Here is a 7,151-nt window from a genome sequence, read left to right on the forward strand (position 1 = left end):
CGAGAGAGAGAGAGAGAGCACAAGAGGGGGGAGGGTCAGAGGGAGAAGCAGACTCCCCACTGAGCAGGGAGCCCGATGTGGGACTCGATCCCGGGACTCCAGGACCATGACCTGAGCTGAAGGCAGTCGCTTAACCAACTGAGCCACCCAGGCGCCCGCCTTTTTTTTTTTTTTTTTTACTTAAAGTTATTTTACACCTGCAACAGAATTGAGTCTTAAATATAATAAGTATCTCCTGAAAAAAATTATTACAAAGTTTAAATGGGATCCTTATGTACATACATAGTACACACTGGATAAATGGAAGCTACTAATGTTAACGGTGGTGATAGTGTATGGTAGTGGTAGAAATTTCCTGGCTTCTTCTAAGGTTGACTTTTAACTCATGTGTTCTGTCCCTGATTTCTGCCTTCATTATCCTTCAATGATACTCTCTTTCATGGTGATAAAGATAGAAGGATGGTAAGAACAAAAATTGTAGGCCACTACTTTCTAATCCCATGCCCTGACAGACATCACTAATCGACCACAGAACTCATGCAGCCACTACCAATCAATCAAAGATGACAAGAAAAATGAAACCAATGGTCTCAGCTCCAGCATAGCAGTTGGCAATATTTTTCTATAAAGAACTAGGTAGTAAGTATCTTAGTCATGGTCTCCATTACATATTCTTCTTTGTATTTTAATTTGTTTTGTTTACAACCCTTAAAAAATGTAAAAAGCATTTTTGATTCCTCAGCTGTACAAAACTCCCTGCTCTGGAGGCTTGAAAGCAGACGCTGAGATGGTCCCAGAGAACTGGGCACCATCTTAGCTTCCTCTGCCAGGCTCCTGAGAGCCCAGTAATGGAATGTTTGGAAATACTGCCTCAGACAGAAATGCACCTACAGAACATACTGAATTGCCTGAAATGTAACAGAGGAGCTTTGATGGTGGCATAGTTCCTCCTCTTCACACCAATCCCAGGACAAGCTGAAATCCACGCTCCAGGGGAAGCCACAATCCAAGGAAGATCTACAGAGCCCCTGCGTGTGATAACATTCACCTCTGCCTTCAGGACCAAATTCACTGCACAGCCACTTCAAAGAGCTGGACCTCCACCCCTCACAGCCAAATGTGAGATGCCCCACCTTTTCATGAGGGAAGGAAGGGAAGAGTTCAAATCACTCCATTTCCCCATTATTAGTCTGACCCTTTACTATTAAAAACAAAAACCTCTGAAATGGTTCCAAGATAGTATGCCACATTGCTTTTGACCAACTTCTGATTGATTCCTTAATATCTCCCAAAGTTTTTTATTGTACAGTATTACACTAAAGATTGGTTTGGTCTTTCTATCATTCTGCATGTTTGTTTCTGGCTTTAGTGAAAAGGACTGAACTTTGCTTGACGTTCATTTATTAATTCAACAAACATTTACTGACACAATCCATCTCAAGGCACTTGCAGGTGAGGAAGACTGAGACACAGATGACGATGGAGGGCGCTGGGAGGGGTATGCAGGGTGGGGGGGTAGGTAATAGGGTTACAGGAAGCAAGCACAGCTCAATTCGCGGCGGGCGGGGGGGCTGCCAAGAGGTCTGCTGCAGATGAATAGGGAAAAAAATCACAGGAGTTACCCAGACGAGGAAGGGTGGGAGGAGCTGAAGCTATACAGGGAGAGGCTGGGGAGATGAGGTTGGGGAGGAAACGAGGGTGAGGTCATGAAATTCCCTGGAGTCCGAACTCTATCCTGAAAGCCACGGAAAACCTCTGAAGGAAATGAAGCAGCGTGACTGGTGTAGATTTTTGTTTTCCAACCGAGCATTCTAGTTGCAGTTTGGAGAATGGGCTGGAGCAAGAGTGTCCTGATTCAGAGCAAGGAGCCCGGTGTGAAGGCAATTGGAGCAATTCAGGCAAGTGATACGGACATGAACTGCACCAGTGACAGTAGAAGCAGAGAGAAGGGGGCATATAACAACAACAACGATTAACAGCTCACATTTCTGCAGCACTTGTTAATGACAAGGCACTGTGTGAAGTGCTTTCTGTGTATTAATTCGTTTTATCTTCACAACAAACCTGAGATCTGTTTGGTACCTATTATCAACCCCATGCCACAGATGAGGAAACAGAGAAGTTAAGGAGCCCAAGGTCGCAGAGCTACTTGCATCCCAGCCAGCACTCAGATCCGGCAGTTTGGCTGCACAGCCCCCTCACCTAGCACAGTTACAGAGAGGCAGTGTGTCCTCAGGACTGGTGCTGACTGGTTAAAATGGGGGAGACTCCGGAGGTAATTTCCAGGGGTCTGGCTTAGGCACCTGAACATTGGGGTTTCAGTTTCTTGAGCCTCCTCCTCCGACGGAAGCCCCTCCCCAGATCTGTACTTAGCTCCCAGAGGTCCCCCTCCCATACACCCACACTCCCACCATCACACCACCCCCTTCTCCTTTGCAGTCCCTGCACCCTGAATTTGACCCGAAAACACAGGCATCTCCCAGACAGAGTGAAAAACCTCACAAGCATTGCCAATTAGGTCTGAGAAACCCGGACCTAGAATCCTGCTCTTGATAATACAGCTGCGTAAGTCTGTTATTTTTAAAGCAGGCAAAGCTAGGAAAACTTTGAGCAAGCCTGTGTGGTTTCCTACTCAGCAAGCAAGACCTTGGCAGCCCTACTTCTGTGTTTCACACTAGCCGCCCTACAAACAGAACGCGTACCATCATTCGGGGCCAGCGTTTAACAACAGAAGCACACTTGACCCGCCTGGCCTGCAGCTTCAGACAGACCGGCAGGAGGAAAGTGGCCCTGGCGGGAGATCTTCCGAGAGCCAAACGGCTTGCTTTCTCCGGGCTGGAAAGTTAAAGCAAGCATCTGCAGCAAGAAACTTGTGTATTTCCTGCGGACAGGGAGACCTCCTGCCCCTCCCGGGCTGATACAACCCACTTTGCACATCCTGCTTCTCTGGGAGCTAAAAATAAATCGGTATGCACTGAAAAACACTCAAACACATCTCCCCAGCACACCCCTTCCCGAGTCCCTGAGGGCAAGAGACGCAAATCTTTCAGGTCCTGAGTCCCAAATGCATGCTACTTCCTCCTCTGGGTTCAACTACCGCCTTCGGTGGCTCCCACAGCCCCCTCCCCTGGTCCCCACACCCCACACACGCCTCCTGTAGCCTCTCGGGGCCGACTCTGCAGGCCCGGGAACCAGCGAGTGCCCTCGACCCCAACCCCCGCCCTGAAGGGTTGCTCCCGAGGTCCCAGGGCCACCAGGCGCACGAACGCCCCCTTCCGACCCAGCGCGCCCCCATCCTGCCTGCCCCGCGCGCCTCAGCGCGTCGGTCGCCAAAGTTGCTCTCTCCTTTCCTGTGCCACCCATCCTCGGGGGCTTTGGCTCTGTTTTCTTTTCCCTCAGAGGCACTGAGGGCAGGACAAGGGAACTGACCGGGTGAGCTGCACCGGGAATGGCTGCGGGGACCGGGTCCCCAGGACCGCGCGGCTCCTCGCGCCCCCACCCCCCGCCCTGCGCCCGCCCGGCCCCGAGCGCGCGGGGCCCCCCAGCAGCCGCTCCCGGCGCCGCCGGCCCCCCGCACACCCGCCCCGGCCGCAACTCCGATGTGCCCTGGCTCCAGAGAATCGGAGGGAAGGCGCTGCGACTCACCGCCTCCGCCGCTCCCGGCGTCTGTGTCGCCGCCGGAGAGGCGGCAGCCGCGGCGGCGGCAGCGCCTTCCCTCCGCCCGCCTCCCCCTGGACAGTACCGCCGCCCGCCGCGCCCCCCTCGCCTGCCTCGCGCGGGGTCTCCCTCCTCGCCGCCGCCGACCCCCCTCCCGGCTGCGACCCGGCAGGCAGCCTCTCGCGGGTGGGCTGGACTGCGGGAGTGCAGGGGGGCCAGGCGGAGGCGCGCGGTTTGCAGGTGCAGTGGACGCCCCGCCTGTCCGGGTGCGGCCGCCGGCCTTATCGCCATGGTGCCCCCTTAGTCCCAGCCGTGGCCCAGGGTTCTAGCCAGGCTGCGCGCGTACTTTCCAAGGGGTGGAGAGGAGAGGGGAGTCTGGGGTCTCTGAAGCAGTGAAGTTCAAGGGAACCTTGGAAGGACAGGCCCACAAGGTGGGAGGGGGCTGTTCTTGCCTAACCCATGTTTCCTCTACCCAGAGCCTTCTGTGAACTGTCGAGGGATGGCTTAACAAAAAACTCGGGAGGAGGACAGCCCCACTGCCGAATGTCTCCAAAGCTTCCATCTCAACGGCCGATGATGAGAAGCAAGTGTCTTGTCAATTCATTCCACCCATCTTTATAAATGGCTGCCGACACATGTTCCTGTCTTGCTGTTTTGGCCACGCATGACCTCTCAAAAAGCCACTGTTAACTTCTTGTACTTGTCAACCCCAGTGACATTGCCAGAACCCGTAAAAGGTCTCAATAGCAGCTCAAATTCATTGATTAAAAATCTTGCTGTTTAAAAATAACGGAAAGGCACCATGTCGAGGTGTAAAGGCATCATGACTTGTCCATGCTTGTTACAATGATTACAAAATCTTCTAATATGACTAGTTATAGAAATGACAGTTACCTTGAGGTCCAAAGAACCACCCACTCTGATGGGAAAATCAAGTAAAAGGTTCAGCTAACCAAAACCATTCTTTTAGTTTCGCCTTTAATTTCCACACCATTTACTCATTGAGGCAATGCTTGAAAAACAAAAGTTATCTGAGAGGCCATTAAACCATTACTGGATACTAAAACCTTTTCTTGAATTGAATTAGCAGATTAGCCCAGTGGCTTGCCTCCCTAGATACAAATTGGAGTCACCTAGGAGGTTGGATTTTTGTTTTGTTTTTTATTATTAGGCTTGTGCCCCAGCCCCCACCCCCACCAGGAGATTCTGATTTAACTGGTCCGGGAAAGGTCTGAGCAGGCATTGAAAAACTCAGATGCCCCTAAGGCATTAAAAAGAAGTGACAAAGAAATAATTTAGGCTGGGCGTACAAGGGCAAATGAGGGAGGGCATCATACCCCGGAAGAGGGCAGTCTCATTTTTCCACGTGGGAAATGCAGATCCGGTGTGGTCCTCCAGTTGGATTTTTTTTCATTTTGTTTTTTCCGGAGAAGCCAGAAATCCACGTTTACTGTGACCTCTTCTCATGTTAAAATGTTGGTTACTAAGTTTTAAAATCTTTTAAATGCTCTATAGGCCAAGAAAGAAGAGTTTGTAGGTCAAAAGGGGCCCCCAGGTCATCAGTTTGTCAGCTGTTCTGGGTTCCTGGCTTGCAGACTGCAGGAAGAATCCGGGTTGGTTGAAGGCAGTGGTGGGAAGGCCGAAGTGCTTGGGAGACAAGGGTGTCTCTGAGATAGTGACTTAAAACCCCCTTGATTTTTTAATTTTGCTTTAGTGATCTCCGCTTTTTAAAAAGCTCCCTTGAGATATACCATTCATATAGCGTACAATTCACCCATTTAAAATATACGATTTAATGGTTTTTAGTGTACTCACTGGTTGTACAACTACCACCACAATCAATTTTTAGAACTGATTTTGATCACCCCAAAAAGAAATGCAATGCCATTAGCACTCATTCTCTTCTTTCTCCCAAGCCCCAGCCCCTGGCAGCTGCTAATCTACTTTCTATAGATTTTCATAGAGGTTTTCTATAGATTTATCTACTTTTTATAGATTTGCCGATTGTGACTGGTTTCTTTCACTTAGCATAATGTTTTCAAGGTTCATCCATGTCATTCGTGCTTCATTCCTTCTTAGGGACAAATAATATCCAATGGTATGGATACAGTACCACATTTTGCTCATCCATTTATCAGTTGATGGATATTTGGGCTGTTTCCACTTGGTGGTTATGAATAATGCTGCTATGAATGTTCATGTATAGGTTTTTATGTAGATGCGTGTTTTTATTTTTCTGGAATGTATATCTAGCACTAGGTTTGCTGAGTCACATGGTAACTCTATGTTTAACATTTTAAGGAACTGCCACCTGTTTCCCAAAATAGCAGCACCATTTTATAGTCTCACCAGCCATGTATGAGGGTTCCAGTTTATCCATGTCCTTGCCAGTACTTGTTATTTGCCATTTTTTAAGTTATACCATCCTAGTGGGTGTGAAGTGGTATCTCATTGTAGTTCTGATTTGCATTTTCCTAATGGCTAATGATGTGCCTTTTAAAGATTCATGTACAGTAAAATTTTAAAGGAACAGCTCTGCAAATTTTGATAAATGCATGGTACTATCACTCCAAAAGTGTTGTTACCCCTTGTAGTGAAGCCCTCCCCTTAACCCTAACCTCTGGCCACCAGTGATGCATTCTTTGCCTCTACAGTTATGTCTTTTCAAGAATGTCATATCAATGAAATCATATGGTCTGTGGCCTCTGAAGTCTGGTTTCCTTCAGTTAGCATAATGCAAGTGAGATTCATCTGGGTTATTGAGTACATCTGTGGTTTATTCCTTTTATTGTATGAATGTGGTACAGATCGTTTATTCATTCACCAGTTGAAGGAAGTTTAGGTTATTTCCAGTTTGGGATAATCATGAATAGAACTACAGTAATATTGGCCTACAGGTTTTTGTGTGAATGCAAGTTATCATTTCACTTAGGTAAATACATAGGACTGGGATTGTTGGATCCTGTGATAAGTGTGTTTACCAATTTAAGAAACTGCCCATTATATGGTGCACCTGGAACTGTATAATGTTATATGTCAGTTATACCTCAATAAAAAAGAAAAAGAAAAGAAACTGCCAAACTGCTTTTGAGATAGTACTCCCAACAGCAATATATGAGCATTCCAGTTGTTTTGCATCCATTCCAGGACTTGACATTGCTAGGTTTTTTTGCTTTGCTTTGTTTCAAGTCATTTTATTTTTTTTTTAAGATTTTATTTATTTATTTGACAGAGAGATAGAGAGAGAACACAAGCAGGGGGAGCGGCAGGCAGAGGGAGAGGGGGAAGCAGGCTCCCCGCAGAGCAGGGAGCCCAATGTGGGACTCGATCCCAGGACCCTGGGATCATGACCTGAGCTAAAGGCAGCACTTAACCAACTGAGCCCATGTTTCAAGTCATTTTAAATGGTGTATAATAGTTTTAATTTGTATTTCCCTAATAACTAATGATGTTGAGCATTTTTTATGTGCTTATATGTCATCTATTTAATTCCA

The 7,151-nt window shown here is 47.8% G+C and overlaps 1 long non-coding RNA gene across 1 annotated transcript; it reads left to right on the plus strand.

Moving 5' to 3' along the window:
- Window positions 1–3,094: 3,094 nt before the first annotated feature.
- On the plus strand, window positions 3,095–6,738 carry LOC145719385 (uncharacterized). Its single transcript, XR_014142345.1, has 2 exons — window positions 3,095–3,432; window positions 4,134–6,738. It is a non-coding gene; the product is annotated as an uncharacterized LOC145719385 (long non-coding RNA).
- The last annotated feature ends 413 nt before the right edge of the window (window positions 6,739–7,151 follow it).

The sequence above is a fragment of the Leptonychotes weddellii genome, unplaced genomic scaffold (assembly GCF_054177405.1).
Source record: "Leptonychotes weddellii isolate Sample4059 unplaced genomic scaffold, ASM5417740v2 HiC_scaffold_4127, whole genome shotgun sequence".
NCBI classification, from domain to species: domain Eukaryota; kingdom Metazoa; phylum Chordata; class Mammalia; order Carnivora; family Phocidae; genus Leptonychotes; species Leptonychotes weddellii.